Source organism: Hemitrygon akajei, chromosome 31, assembly GCF_048418815.1.
Source record: "Hemitrygon akajei chromosome 31, sHemAka1.3, whole genome shotgun sequence".
Classification (NCBI taxonomy): domain Eukaryota; kingdom Metazoa; phylum Chordata; class Chondrichthyes; order Myliobatiformes; family Dasyatidae; genus Hemitrygon; species Hemitrygon akajei.
The window spans coordinates 26,002,306-26,017,747 of NC_133154.1; the positions used below are offsets into that span (position 1 = coordinate 26,002,306).

The 15,442-nt window shown below is 46.2% G+C and overlaps 1 protein-coding gene across 1 annotated transcript in view; it reads right to left on the reverse strand.

Moving 5' to 3' along the window:
- Nucleotides 1-15,442, reverse strand: part of LOC140719454 (synaptotagmin-A-like) — a 133,405-nt gene that overhangs the window by 83,354 nt on the left and 34,609 nt on the right. The window lies entirely within an intron of this gene.

Consider the following 15,442-nt stretch of genomic DNA (forward strand, 5'->3'; position numbering starts at 1 on the left):
GACCTCTAGGGCTGTTCACGTGGAGTTTGCACGTTCTCCTTGTGACTGCATGGGTTTCCACCCACATCCCAAAAGCATGCTCAGTTTGTAGATTACTTGGCACTCTGTAAATTATCCCGACTGTAGGTGACTGACCAGACCGTGGGGAGGTGGGGCTGGTTGATTGGCAACAGAGAGGTAATAGACTACCACTGAAAATGATGGGAGTAATCTGACCGCTAGCATGGAGCCGATGGGCTGCATAGCCTTCTGTGCAGTAAGCAGATTGGAGAATTCCAAGCTTTGGGTCCGGCACCAGAGATCCTGGAAAGGAGGAAGGCTGGAATGATGCACTGGGAAGGAAGGGACCATTGCAAACAGTACAAACTGATTACATTGCCTACATCAGCAATCTGACCAGGGGGTAAGGAGTTTACTTTCACCCTGGTAAGAGACCAGAGGTGGTCATTGGAGACCCCAAAGGGGTTTCAGAAAGAGAGGTCAGGACTCGAACACATAGGCTTTGACCCACAGGGTGAAGGTGGTAGGAGTTTCAATGGGAAAAAGGGTGGAGTTGTGGTGAGGATTCTGCCTGTATAGGGGAGCTCAACAGAGTCATAAACAGCTCAGAAACAGGCCCCTTGGCCCATCAAGTGTGTGCTGACCATCAAGTACCCATTTACGCTAATCCAATCCTGACCCACTCTGTTTTACAAACGCTCCAAAATCGGTGCCTCAAATTCCATCACTCAACTTCACAATTTTACTGCGGCCAATTAACCCAGCAGCCCGCAGGGGATGTGTAATGGGAGCACCGGGAGGGCTTCCATGAGGTCACACGGAGAGCGCGCAAACTCCACGTGGACAGCTCTGGAGATCAGAACCGAGCGGGGGGGCCACCAGAGCTGCAAGCCACCACTGTGTGCTAATTGGAATGCCACGTGATGCCCTTTCCTCCCTTGGAACTGAAAATAATTGGGTGCCGAATTCACGGGCGTGGATTGCAGCACAACATTATCCAACGTGATGAATGAGTTCCAAAACAAGTTTCCATCCCCATGCACAGGGGAGAGGAGTTGCTCTGAAATGCCGATCTATCTATAGCACACAGAGTGGAACATTCCTGTGAGTATTACGCAAACTGTGCTGCTCGGGAGACTGGTTCTGGAATGTGCATTATCGCAGGATAGCTTGCACCTTGATCAGGAAACCAGGAATGATAACTTGGGAGAAAGAAGTGGTTGGAGAAGGAGGGCAGGGAGGGAGGGACGGAGAAAATCTGAATGGAAATCATTCCACACAGGAGAATGGTTGGTTGTACGAGAGTTATTTCAACAGGTGAATGGAGATTTGTCTGATCCTGGGGGAATCTGTTTTTCCAATGTATGTGACAATGACAAGGGATTAGAGCCAAAGTTTCTGTGCTTGATGACTATGCTAGAAGGCATGGCTGTGGGGAGGCATTATCTATCTAAGGTGGTGATTATTAAAGGAATTCAGAATGGATAATAGGGAATTAAAGGGTTTATTTTCTCTTTGATTCCTCATTATCCATTCTGAAAATCCATTCAACAGAACAGAGAACACCTAAAAGGAGAACTACAAACCAGGCAAAGATGCTCACTATAACACACACAAAATGCTGGAGGAACTCAGCAGGCCAGGCAGCATCTATGGAAAAGAGTACAGTCGATGTTTCGAGCAGAGACCCTTCAGCAGGACTGAAGAAAAAAAAAGGCTGAGGAGTGGATTTAAAAGGTTGGGGGAGGGGAGAGAGAAATACAAGCTGATAGGTGAAACCGGGAGGGCGAGGGATGAAGTAAAGAGCTGGGAAGTTGATTGGTGAAAGAGATACAGGGCTGAAGAAGAATGAGTCTGATGGGAGAGGACAGAAGCCCATGGAAGAAAGAAAAGGGGAGAGGAGCACCTGAGGGATGCAATGGACAGGCAAGGTGAGAGGGGGTAAAATGGATGGGGAATGGTGAATGTGGTTGGGGGGGGGGGGTTCATTCCTGGAAGTTCGCGAAATCAAGGTTCGTGCCATCAGGTTGGAGGCTACCAGATGGAATATAAGGTGTTGTCCCTCCAACCTGAGTGTGGCCTCATCATGACAGTGGAGGAGGCCATGGATAGACATATCAGAATGGGAATGGGAAGTGGAATTAAATTGGGTGGCTACTGGGAGATTCCCACTCTTTCTGGTTGACAGATCATAGGTGCTCGGCGAAGCAGTCTCCCAATCTACGTTGGGTCTCACTGATATACTGCCTGACATACTGAGTTCCTCCAGGATTTTGTGTGTGTTGCTTGGATTTCCAGTATCTACATATTTCCTTGTGTTTGTAAAAGGACCTTACTGATTTGTGCAGGGCCAACCAGGCGTGGAATCACTAGTGCTTGGAGAATGGCATCTGACCCATTGAAAAATATACCAGCTCTTTGTAGAGTAATCTAAACTGCTACATTTCCTAATGCAATGGACTCTGCAGATACTGGAAATCCAGAGCAACACTTACTAAATGCTGAAGGAACTCAGCAGGCCAGCATCTATAGAGAGGAATAAAGAGTTGACATTTCAGGCTGAGACCCTTCATCATGACTGGAAAGGAAGGGAGAAGAAGCTAGAATAAGAAGGTGGGATTTTGTGTGTGTTACTCTGAATTTCCAACATCTGCAGAATTTCTTGTGTAAGTAAATAATCTCCCCTTCTACCTCTTCAATTCTCTTTCCAAAGCAGTGATGGTCTTTGCTATCATTGTACATACAGTCAGTGAACCTAACTTTATGCACTCTATATAAATTAGTACTTCCACACATCTTTCTTTTACATTTCGTTCACCAATTTGAATCTACTTCTCATGTCCCACAAATGGGGTGTTAATATGAACAACTTCCCTATGGAAGCCGGTGATGATCTTGCCAACCCCCTCACAACTTCCTTTACCCCAAGCTTCTAAACGCAAGAGGCACTGGAGATGCTGGAAATCCAGAGCAATGCCCACATAAAATGCTGGAGGAACTCAGCAGGTCAGGCAGCATCTATGGAGAGAAATAAACAGTCGACATTTTGGATTCCAGATCCTTCATCAGGATTAGAGTAGGGGGGAGTTCAGAAGCCGTAATAAAATTCTTGCCATCTTATACTCCTTCCTCTCCCCCACTTTTGTACTCTTGCTACTGTTCCTTTCCATTCAAAGCCCAAAACGTCAACTATTTATTCGTCTCCATAGATGCTCCCTGACCTGCAGAGTTCCTCCAGAATTTTGTGTGTGCCTCTTCAGTCCAATCCTGCAGACTCTCCCTGAAACCGTCCTAGTAAATCTCTTTTGGGCCTTTCTTTGACTCTGCACCTCCCTAATGCAGTACTCCAGCCACTAGTAATGTGGAAATCCCTCTGGATGCTCCTCTCCATGGATACATGGTGCAGTTTTCAAAGCTGCAAGAATCCCACACCTTAACTCTTTTCGTCCTTTCTCAGAACACAAATGAGCCAAATTCTTCCAACCCACCCTGCCCCTGAAAACCCCAAACTTTTAAAATCCAAATCCCATCTGCTTTCTCATTGACTTCAGCTCCAATACTGTATATGAAAAAAGTCATGGGGGAACTCAATGGGCCAGGTAGCATTAATGGAAAAGAGGGAACAGTCAATGTTTCAGGCTGAGACTCCTCATCCAGTCCTGATGAAGAGTCTTGGGCCAAAATATTGACTGTTTAGTCTTTCATTGATGCTGTATGGCTTGCTGAGTTCCTCCAGAGTTTCGTATGTGTTGCTTAGGATTTCCAGCATCTGCAGATTGTCATGTTTATAAAAAAAATAATAATCTTAGCTCTCAAGTAAAGTTGCCTAAAATAAATTATCCTCCACAAAGATCAGCTGAGCACTTCCTCATGCCTCCTTGGTATCCAGTATAACAAGAGCTGACAAATGGTGATAAGGCCTGTTCCTTGTCAATGGGCTGGCGAAACTGGACAAGAGGTTCAACATATTGACTCTAGGGATCTCCCATCCACCGCCACCAACCTCATAGTTCCCACACCCCGCACCTCCCATTTCTACTCCTACCCAAGATCCACAAACCCGCTGATACATGTAGTCCCATTGTTTCAGCTTGTTCCTGCCCCACTGAACTCATGTCTGACAGCATCTGCAGATCTTCTCTTGATTGTAAGAGGAGCATTTGCTGCTCCTTGTACATATCTGTACATATTCTGCCAGAAGGGAGGGGGTTAACAGGGATTACGTTCAGTCGGGCTAACAGTGCACCATCTACGCACTTGGCCTTTACTGTGAAAGCTTCAACACCTCCAGGAGCTGCTGCCATCAGGACCACATTGAATATTTTCTGGTTTCAATCATCCTCATGCAGACCAGGGAAAATGACACTGTCGCCTTGTTGTATTTCTCTGAGATTTTTGAGATTCAATTTATCTTCATTCTTTTGATGACTTACTTCTGCCCAGAAATACCGCTGCACATTCTTGTGCTTCACCGTTTCTAAACAGAGACAGAAATCTAGGATGGAATTAATTTTGTTTAGAATTGCGCAAGGCCTGTGTTATTACAAGCTTGCTGTGTCAGGAATCGCCAGACAAGCTGATTGTCACTCCAAGAAAACACTCGAGTAAGGATTGTCAGACCAATCGACCTCATTGCTGAGTTACTTTTGGATGCCATCTCAACGGTGGAAACCTCGACAGCACTGGACAAGAGAACTTCATTTGTATTCTGAATAAAATCTTCGCCTTCTCTTACCGACCGCTCCTTTGGTACAGGTCACAACTCTTCACATGGGTTGGTAAAGCCTGCTCACTGTGTGTGGGATATTTGTCTGAGTCGTCCAATGCATCTTGTGCTGGGAGCAGCAACAGGAAAGCACGGTGTCTGGCAGCTGAGAGCTTCATCGTCAACAATGGAACTCCTGATCCGACCCTCTCTCACCCAGCACCGTATCTAGTGTAGGGGGAGAGGGTGAGCTCCCTACCCTCATTGCTCAATGTCAGCCAAACATAGAACAGGTCACCATGGTACAGGCCCTTCGGCCCATAGTGTTTTGCTGACCCTTTAACCTACTCCAAGATCCATCTCAAACAAGAGGAAATCTACAGATGCTGGAAATCCAAGCTACACACACAAAATGCTGGAGGAACTCAGCAGGCCAGGTAGCATCTGTGGAAAAGAGAAAAGTTGACATTTTGGGCTGAGCCTTGATGAAGGGTTATGAAGTTGTGGGCACGCTATGTTGGCGCTGGAAGCATGGCGACACTTGTGGGCTGCCCCCAGCACATCCTTGGACTGTGTTGGTTATTGATGCAAAATGACATATTTTACTGTATGCTTCGATGTTTTGATGTACATATGACAAATCAAGCTAATCTGTATCTGCAGTTCAGTAAAGGGGTAGGCAAGGGGCAAGGAAGGCAGGGAGGGGTCCATTACTCACCAGTCCTGTTCCACTGGTGCTCTACACAGCATTTGAGTGTGTTCTGCGCCCTGGGCCTGGGACAGCCACCCTTGACCGGGACACTGGAGGAGCCGTGGGTTTCAAGTGGATCACCAGACATCCCTAGCTGAGCAGTGGTGGTGGGGGGTCTTCCAGCCTGGTCCCGGTCTGAGCATTGGGGTGAACAGGGACAGAAACTAACCGTGGGTTCTGCCCAGAGGTGGGAGCCTGCGCTTGCACTGGACAGTTGGAAGGACAGCACGGGAAAGTCATTCCTCACCTCCTCTGTGGTGCCTGTTTTCAGCTCTGGTGACTAGGAGTCCTGCTAAAATGTCATTGAGTCATTCAGCATGGACTCCAGCCCTTCGGCCCAACTCATCCTTGCTGACCAAGACAGGGTCATAGAGTCATAGAGCTCTGCAGCACAGAATCAGGCTCTTTGGCCCATCTAGTCTGTACTGAACTATTATTCTTTATTTATTTAGCGATACAATGCGGACTAGGGCCTTCCAGCCCTTTGAGCCACGCCGCCCAAGCACCTCCCGACAACCCCTATTTAACCCTAGCCTATTCACAGGACATTTAACCTACCCAGGATGTCTTTGGACTGTGGGAGGAAACTGGAGGACCCGGAGAAACCCCACACATGGGTTGGACGTATTGAGACTCCTTACAGAGGGCGTGGGAATTGAACTTCGAACTCTGACAACCCGGAGCTTTAATAGCATTGCGTTAACTGCTATGCTACCGTGGCCGTCCCCCTGGCTAATTAGTATTCTGCCTAGTCTCACTGAGCCGCACATAGACATAGCCATCCAAACCACTCACCCCTTCCATTTAAACTTATCTGAACTTCTCTGAAGAGTTAACATAAAACCCGCTTCCACCACTTCCACTGGCAGCTTGTTCCACACACGCACCATCTGCTGAGTGATGAAGTTCCCCTTCATGTTCCCTTAAATATTTCACCCTTAACCTATGACCTCCAGTGCTAGTCTCATCCAACCTCAGTGGAGAAAGCCTGCTTGCATTTACTGTATCTATACCCCTCATAATTTTGTATACCTCTATCAAATCTCCCCTCATTCTCCTGTGCTCCAGGGAATAAAGTCCTAACCTATCCAATGTTTCCCTATGTCAGGTCTACAAGTCTTGGCATAATCCTTGCAAATTTACTCTGTACTCTTTTAATGCTATTGGCATTTTTCCTGTAGGTAGGTGACCAGAACTCCACAGAATACTCCAGATTAAACCTCACCAATGTCTTATTCAACTTCAGTATGTCATAACAACTCCTGTACTCAATACTTTGATCTATAAAGGCCATTGTGCCAGAGGATGCCCATCTAAACTACACCATTTGCCCACCTTTGCCCGTATCCCTCAGTGTTGCTGAGTACCTGTTGGGGCAGTGAATTCATTCTGGTCTGACAGCTTCAAATGGGTTGGGTCTGACCACTCCAGTTCTAACCACCAAGGTTCGGTGTAGGTGAGGGGATCTCCCTCTTGGGACAATTAACCTATCTGGTACGCCTTTGGCCAAGACCTTTCATCAGGATTTAAAATGACTGTTGAAAAAGAAGACTCATTGGGGGTCAAGGGGGTTGTAGTACTGCATCTGGGATGCAAAATGAGGGCAGTGTACTCTTCTGTTAGTGCCCCCCCCAGTGAAAAATGTCTACAATGACAGAACTTGCCACATTTAATGGCCACTGAACTAGACTCGTACGAGGAATGGCAGCAAATGATGAGGCAACCATTCAGTTCTGCAGAGAAGAAGAGTTGGCACTGCTGAGTCACTGGCATCACAGGAGTTAACTCATGGATGCAATCCAATTCGTCCCTGTGAAGGTTGCCAATGCATCACTGAAAGCAAGGAGTAGAAGTTACCTAGCAACAGATATCCCACAATTCCTTGTGTATTGGGATAGATGAAACAGTTAAGAGCACAGACAACAACTTCAAAGGGGCTGTGGGAAATCTTTCCCAAGAGTTGTGTCTCTTAATGCGGAAGGTAAACATGGAAGCAGAGAGAATGGGTAGAGTGAGAAAGCCGAGGGAAGAGAGAGATACAGAGAATGGAAATGATGGAGAGAAAAAGAAAACAGAGAGAGAACGATGAGATAAAGTAATGGATGGAGAAGAGATATAAATGAGGGAAAAATGCAAATAGGCAAAGAAAATAATAGAATTAAAATATCTTAAATGCAAGAGATTCTGCAGATGCCTGAAATCCAGAGTAACACGCACAAAATGCTGGAAGAACTCAACATCTATGGAGATGACTTTCAGGCCAAGACCCTTCATCAGGAATTAAAATATCTGTTGGGAAAGCACTTTCATTGGAGGCCAAGGGGGTTGCAGTACTGCATCTGGGATGCAAAACGAGGGCAGTGGACTCTTCTGTTAGTGGTTCCCCCCCCCTCCCCCAATGACAGAACCTGATTGGGCCTTCAGGGATACAGCCACTGAACATATACACTAACATATAGACTAGGAACAGCTGGTGAGCCCTTCAAACCTGTTCCGCCGTGTAACAAGACGATAGGATCTGATTGTTCCCAGCCACCTCCACGATCTGTCACCCCACCTCCATCCCTTCCTCCTCCTGAGCCCCCGAACTATAATGTGGACTCTCTAAACGAGTACACCCAGATGGCTGGATCCAAAACACCAGCTGGAGGACGGTTCTTGACCCCAGAGGGAATTGAACCTCGATTGCCGCAGGTTCACTCACTGCTGTCAGGCTCGGTGGTGTCAGTAGACCTTGGAAGTAAATTAGTAAATTAGCCTTTGTATTAGCCTTTGTATGTATTCACTGGTCTGACTCACCAGAAAAATATCAGTGAGGGGAGGATCAATACAGCTACTGGTGGCTCTGATAAAATGGAATATTTTAGCTGTTAATTGCACCATCCTCTCACTGATGGCTTCAATATCCATGGACACCTATCGAGTAATTAACTGCTTGCAGGGGCAGGAAAACTGTAAGCAGACAACACCATCCTTCAGTGAACTAATGGAGGGGTGTGATAGAGTGAACCTTTCCAGTAAGTTGTGATCTGAAACCCACAACCTGAATTTATCTAATTATAATAAAAGGGAAATGGATTAATACTTGAAAGGAAGGAATAAATTGGCATCGACGGGGACAGCAGGAAGAGAGGTGACTAATTGGGACTTCAAAGGGCAGTGATGCTTCCTTCCATGTTGTGGCTCTGAGTCACAAATTGAGGCTGTGTTCTGTTTATTTGTTCCAGGACAGGGGACTCACTGACCTGCCCAGAGTGGTTTGTCCGACCCTAGCCAAGGAACTTAAATGCCACAGAAGTTAACCACATTCATGGTTCTGGAGCTGCCCGTGAGCTGGACCAGGATAGGCAGATGGGTTATTGCTGAATTAAAAGGGTACTATCAAAGATAAAGATAAGACGAATATTAGCTTACTTCCCAGTGACCATTCCTGTTCTGACAGTACATCTAGTGCTGTGATGAAGCCACCCTCAGGGTGGTGGAGCAACATCTTATATTCTGTCCAGGTAGCCTCCAACCTGATGGCATGAATATCGATTTCTCCTTCTGATAAAAATAAACCTCCCTACTTGCCCTCTTCTATTCCCTACTGTGGCCTCTTACCTCTTCTCTCCTGCCTATCATCTCCCCCTGGCATCCCTCCACCTCCCAGTTCTCCTATGGTCCACTCTCCTCTCTTATCAGATTCCTTCCTCTCCAGCCCTTTACCTTTCTTACCCGCCTGGCTTCATCTGTCACCTTCTAGTCCTCCTTCCCCTTCCCCCCACGTTTTTAATCTGTGTCTTCCCCCTTCCTTTCCAGTCCTGAAGAAGGTTCTTGGCCTGAAACGTCGACTGTTTGTTCATTACATATAATCTGCTGGAGGACCTCGACAGATCCTGACCTGCTGAGTTCCTCCAGCGTTTTGTGTGTGCTGCTTTGGATTTATTTGTCACATGTAGAATGAAACATTGAGGCATAAAGTGAAATGTGTCGTTGGATCTCTGAGGTAACCTTTTTACACAGAGAATGGCGGGTGCTCAGAACGCTCTGCCAGGGGTGGTGGTAGAGGCAGATACATTAGGGACATTTAAGAGACTCTTAGTTAGGCACATGGATGATAAAAAATGAAGGGCAACGTGGGAGGGAAGGGTTAGATTGATATTGAGGTATTTTATTGCTTTTATTTAGAGATAAAGCATGGAACTGGCCCTTCTGACCCTTCGAGTTGTGCTGCAAGCAATCCGTAATTTAACCCTGGCCCAGTCGTGGGACAATTTACAGTGATCGACTAACCTACTAAGCAATACGCCTTTGCACTGTTGGAGGAAACTGGAGCACCTGGAGGAAATGCATGAATTCATCTCCTCACAGAGGATGCCAGGGTTGAAATCTGAACTCCAATTCCCCCGAGCACTAATAGCGTCGTGCTCATCGCTACGCTACCGTGAAACATCAAAGTGAAAGAGCAGGCTAAAGAATCGCCACAACACTGTATTAACCCATTGTCAGGGCAATCCACCTTGCCCCCTCCCCATCGTCCTGCAAATGCATTCTCTCAGATACATATCCAGCTTTCTCTAAATACCACTGTGGGATCTTCTTCAGTGATCCCCTTCAGAATGTCCAGACTGGGAGGAACAGACCATTCCACGTTCTGTTTTCCTTCTACTAGCTCAATGTGATTGTGCATGGCACGAACTGTCTGGATAGCACACAAAACAAAAGCTTCTCACTCTCTCCCGGGACATGACAATAGTAAGCCAATCTCTGTATTAGTGGTCACGTCAATAGTCAGAATGGCACGTTACATTGGTGGTGCTGTATTCAACTTCAGTGGGAATCAGGACCATGAAAACCTTCTGATTTATCCTATCGCTCATTGAAAACAACCCAATAGTTTCATCAAAGGGCTCTGATGCTCTCCGACCCTGGGTGGTGAACCCAGAGAGTTGAACACACAAAATGCTCAGGTCAAGCAGCATTTATGGAGGAAAATAAACAGTTTGCGTTTTAGGCCATGTCCCTTCGTCAGGACCTTACATCACTTGTTTTGATATTATATAGTTATGGTTGTTTTAATATAATATTGAAATAGTTGTTTTAATTTAATTTCACCCATCAACAGACCTTTTGATCCCATAATCCAGCAGTTTCTGATGTGGAGAATCTGAGCTGGGTAAGTGCATTTGGATTGGTAGAAAGGTGCAGCTTCTGCCACGGTTTGGAGTTTCCTGTCATGGGTGAAGGTGTGTCTGTGAGAACGGTGCTGGTACAGATAACACACTAAGTGTAACAGCTTGGCATATGTTTCCAAGTGCAAGAGAGAAGGGAAGCAACCAGATGAAGACAAGGTGATAATATAACCTGGGCACAAGTACGTCTTCAATCTGCAAAGTGTCAGTGCTGCTGTCTCCTCTGGACCTCCTGTCTCCTCTGACTCTCCTCTTCTCTGGACCTTCTCCTCTGGTCACTGCTCTGCCCGTAGACAGACAAACCTCAGAAACCAGGGAAAGGAGCAGGTACTGCTGAACCCAGCAGAGGACAGGAGGGCTGAAAAGCTTCCTCATGAGGAACCATCCACTGAATCAATAATTCTCCAGTGTGAGCCGGCCCTCTTCAGGTGCTCTCTCTGATCAGACGGTGCCTCACCTGGTCTCCTTCACCTGGAGTTGACAATTTAGATCAGACCCTGCCTCACCTACTGTTATTTACCTTGACTTCCCAATTTAGACCATATCCTGCCTGACCTGGTGTACCTTACCTGAACTTCCCAATTTAGATCAGACTGTGCCTCACCTGGTGCTCTTTACCTGGTCATCCCAGTTTTGAATAGCCCTTGCCTCACCTAGTTGCCTGAACTTTCCAGTTGAGATGTTTTGAGGCTTCAGTTGGAAGGTGTGGAGACGAACTCACTGCTGGACGGTGGCTAGAGCAGAAACACTCAGCACAGTTGACCAGTAGCTGAAGAACTGTGGCCCAGAACTGGGAGGTGGGATAAGGCTGGACAGCTCTCCTCTGATTGCCATGGATAGATAGGTCAAGTAGCCCTCTTCTGCATCATGTTCCCCCTAATAGAGCTAATGAAGGAATCTGCAGATGGACAGGTGAACACAAGAGTTGGGTTGATGTAGTGGTGGACGAGAGCTGAGAAATCACAGGGTCACCAACATGTTTATTTGACCTTTGATCGTTCTGACTTACAAGGACACTGAAGAGGAGGTGAATCTCAGTTATGCCTAAAGCCCATGTGGGAGCTGAGGGGTTAATGTGACATTGGGTAAGGGTGCAAAATCAGTTTAGCTGCCCATGATGTATCTCTTTTAATCTTCCGTTCCGCTGAAGTCATGGAAACCGATTTAATACAGGCACACACACAAAGAACAGCCTCCCACACAGATATGCAAATACCAGACTCCCACACAGACGTGGAGAAGGAGCCCCACACCCTTCTTAAAGGAGTCCGCTGCTCTGCGATGCACCGGTGAAAACAAGCCCACCCTGTACCGGTGATCACAGTGCCAGAAACACTCGGGAAGTCAGCCAGCATCTGCGGAGAGAGAACCTGAGCCAACATTTCACCTCAGTGGTCTTTCCGACCCATGAACACAAGAGAATCGGCAGATGCTGGAAATCCAGGGTAACACTTATAAAACATTGGAGGAATAAGGAGTCAACATTTTGGGCTGGAGCGTCCATCAGGACTCCTACTTTCCAACCCCCCCCTTTACCTCTCACTCCCATGGAATTGGTTATAACTTTCTTCCCATCCTTCTCCTCATCTCCAACTGATGCCGATTTTAAAGTAATTATTATCGTGACAATTCTCTTCTGTGTAGACGTCCTCCTGTCTCTCCATCCCTCTCCACCCTCCTGATTTCACCCACATTTGAGTTGGATTGTGTTTTTCGTGTACTTAGCTTTCCTACTCTTGCTGGTATTTTTATACAATCACCCACGTTTAATTGTTCAATGAAGATACCATTACAGTACAGTTGATTCTGTATTTTTCTAGAAACTTCTTGGTTTTCAGTAGCAGGTGTCACACTGCATGAATAAGGATATTTTGTAAGTTGATTGATATCACTGGAATTTTGTTATCTCTTGTCTGTGTATCAGACCACAAATGCTTTGCCCTTTGACTTTTTCTTCTCTTGGCTCCTCTTTCTTGTTCATTTTCTACTCTTGTAACACTTAATAAAACGACTCTAAGCAACATGTCTCATTCTTGACTTCTGAAGAACTTTTGGAACACATGAGCATCAGGATCTAACAAACAGCACACGCAAAATGCTGGAGGAACTCAGCAGGCCAGGCAGCATTGAAAGAAAAAGGTACTGTCGGCATTTCGGGTCGAGACCTTTCAGCAGGACTTAACATGTTTTTCCTCATTTTCCCAGTTCTGCCACCATTGTCTCTGCTTCTCTCCCCACTGACACCACACAAGCTGCTAAATGTTTCCAGCATTTTCTGGTTTCATTTCACATTTTCCCCCATCTATGTTGTTCTTGCAGTCGGTGTTCACTTGAGGCTCTGGCGAACCTCTTCCACCGCCTTACTGCTGTAAATGTGCAACTCTCCCTCCCATCCCCACTTCGACTCCAGCTCTTTGTTACCACACTATCCAACAACTTCAGTGCTAGCCTTTTTTCAAAGCCTCAATTTCAGCAAAAGAAATCCCTAATTACTGTTTAGTAAGCTGGGGAGATGGATTTACGAGAGAGAGAGAGAGAGAAAGAAAGAAATATAGAGAGAGACTGTTGTCACTGTCTGAAGTGCTCAATCAGTAGGAAGGTTTCATCCTACTTACAAAGTGACAACCAGAATACGAAGATTTGCAAGGCAAGAAGGATGTATTCATAGAACACAAACATTACAGCAAAGTACAGGACCTTTAAACCTGTAAGATCGATCTAACCCCTCCGTCCTACACAACCCTGTATTTTTCAATCATCCATATGTCTATCTAAGAGCTTCTTAAATGTCCCTAATGTATCTGCCTCTACCACCATCCTAGAAGTGTGTTCCACACACCCACCATTCTCTGAGTAAAAAACCTACCTCTGACATTCCCCCCACTATACTTTCCTCCAACCACCTTAAAATTATGCCCCTTATATAAGCCATTTCTGCTGGGGGAGAAAGTCTCTGGCTGTCCACTCAATCTATGTCTCTTGTACACCTCTATCAGTTTATCTCTCATCCTCCTTCGCTCCAAGGAGAAAAGACCGAGTGCATTCAATCCATCCTCATTAGACATGCTCTTTAATCCAATCAGCATCCAGGTAAATCTCTCTCTATAGCTTCTAGATCCTTCCTGTAATGTAGTGACGAGAACTAAACTTAATATTCCAAGTATGGTGTAACCAGAGTTTTATAACATTACCTTGTGTAATTAATTACCAGCCTGTTGCTAGGACTTAAGAGCTCAATTTATAGGGAGTGGGTGAGCGGGCTGGGACTTAGGAAACCTTATAGATATTTCCAATCATAAGGGGCACAGATAGAGAGAATGCAAACAGTCTTATTCCCAGGGAAATAGAGTCAAAATCCTGAGGGAATAGGTTGAAGTTGAGACGGCCAAGTTTTAAAAGGGACCCGAGGGACGACTTCATGCAGAAGGTGGTGTGTGTATGGAATGAGCCGCCAGAGGAAGAGGTATAGGTAGGAACAATAACAATATTTTATAAGTCCAGGGTAGGAAAGGCTTGGAGGGAAATGGGCCAAATGGGACCTTGGTTAGCATGGACCAGTTGGGCTGAAGGGCCTGTTTCAGTACCGTAGGACTATGATCCTCTCTGTTTTGTTCCTCTGATCAGAGGAGGTTGGATGAAATATCTAAAATGTCAGCATGAATGTGAGAGGCCAAATGGCCTCCTGCTGTGTGCTGTGTGATTCTGTGGGTCTGTTCTTCAGCTGACTAAACCTGTGTAAGGTGCATTGTTGAGGAGAGTTGAGGGCGCTGATGACACAACCACTGGGTTCTTTCTCCACTCAGGTTTACAGTATCTGCTGATGAACAGAAAGGCAAGTGTGGTGGCTTTCCATGATGAAATCTGGTTGATGAGAGAGTGACAGGGAAGCTCCCTGCCAGTTTGTCAGGAACATACACTGCCACCAGCAACCTCCCAATCACAGGACAACTTACAATGACCAACTAACCTACCAACCGGTAGGTCTTTGGACTGTGGAAAGAAACCAGAGCACCTGGAGGAAACCCACACAGTCACAGGGAGAATGTACAAACTCCTTACAGGCAGCGGCAGGAATTGAACCCAGGTCGCCTCTACTGTAGTGTTGTGCTAACTACTACGCTACTGTGCCGCCCTGTTTTTTTGGTGGCTGGTTAGCTGGTGTTTACCAGAACATGGTCTGAGCATCCAATAGGGGTGTAGGGGTGCAGACATGGGCACAGCTGAGGCAACTGGGTATGGCCTGCATCTGGTTTGCTTGTGTATATCCACAATTACACATGTCAGCATGCAGACTCCTGTATAATCACATCTGCACAAATATAAAACAATAAACACAAGCCAGACACACTATACACACGTGTGTGCAAATATAGAAACACATACACACGCAGGTGGATGCTTGGCATATACACACACACAAATGCACTGACACACATGTACGTGTGGACAGACACACAGACAAAGAGTCAGACACACACACACACACCTGTCTATACTTTCTCCCTCTACCTCAAGAGTGTGGGGAATAGGTAATCAATCTGAACACCACAAATTATACCCTACATCCCTCACTCCACTCCCCACTGCCAGCAGTCCCGTTACGGTTAGATTTAGAACCCTGCACACTGCTGTTCATGGGATCCTGCTGAATCAGTCAGCTTGCAGGTTCTGTATCTCTACAACGTAATTACACTTCTACAGCCTGAACCTCACTGAGAGCAAATGAACTAATTTATCAGCTCGCTCGTCTTTTTTTTTTTGCAGCGAGAGATCTCCCCAAACTGTGTAGAGGCATCTCCTAACAGGCTCAGG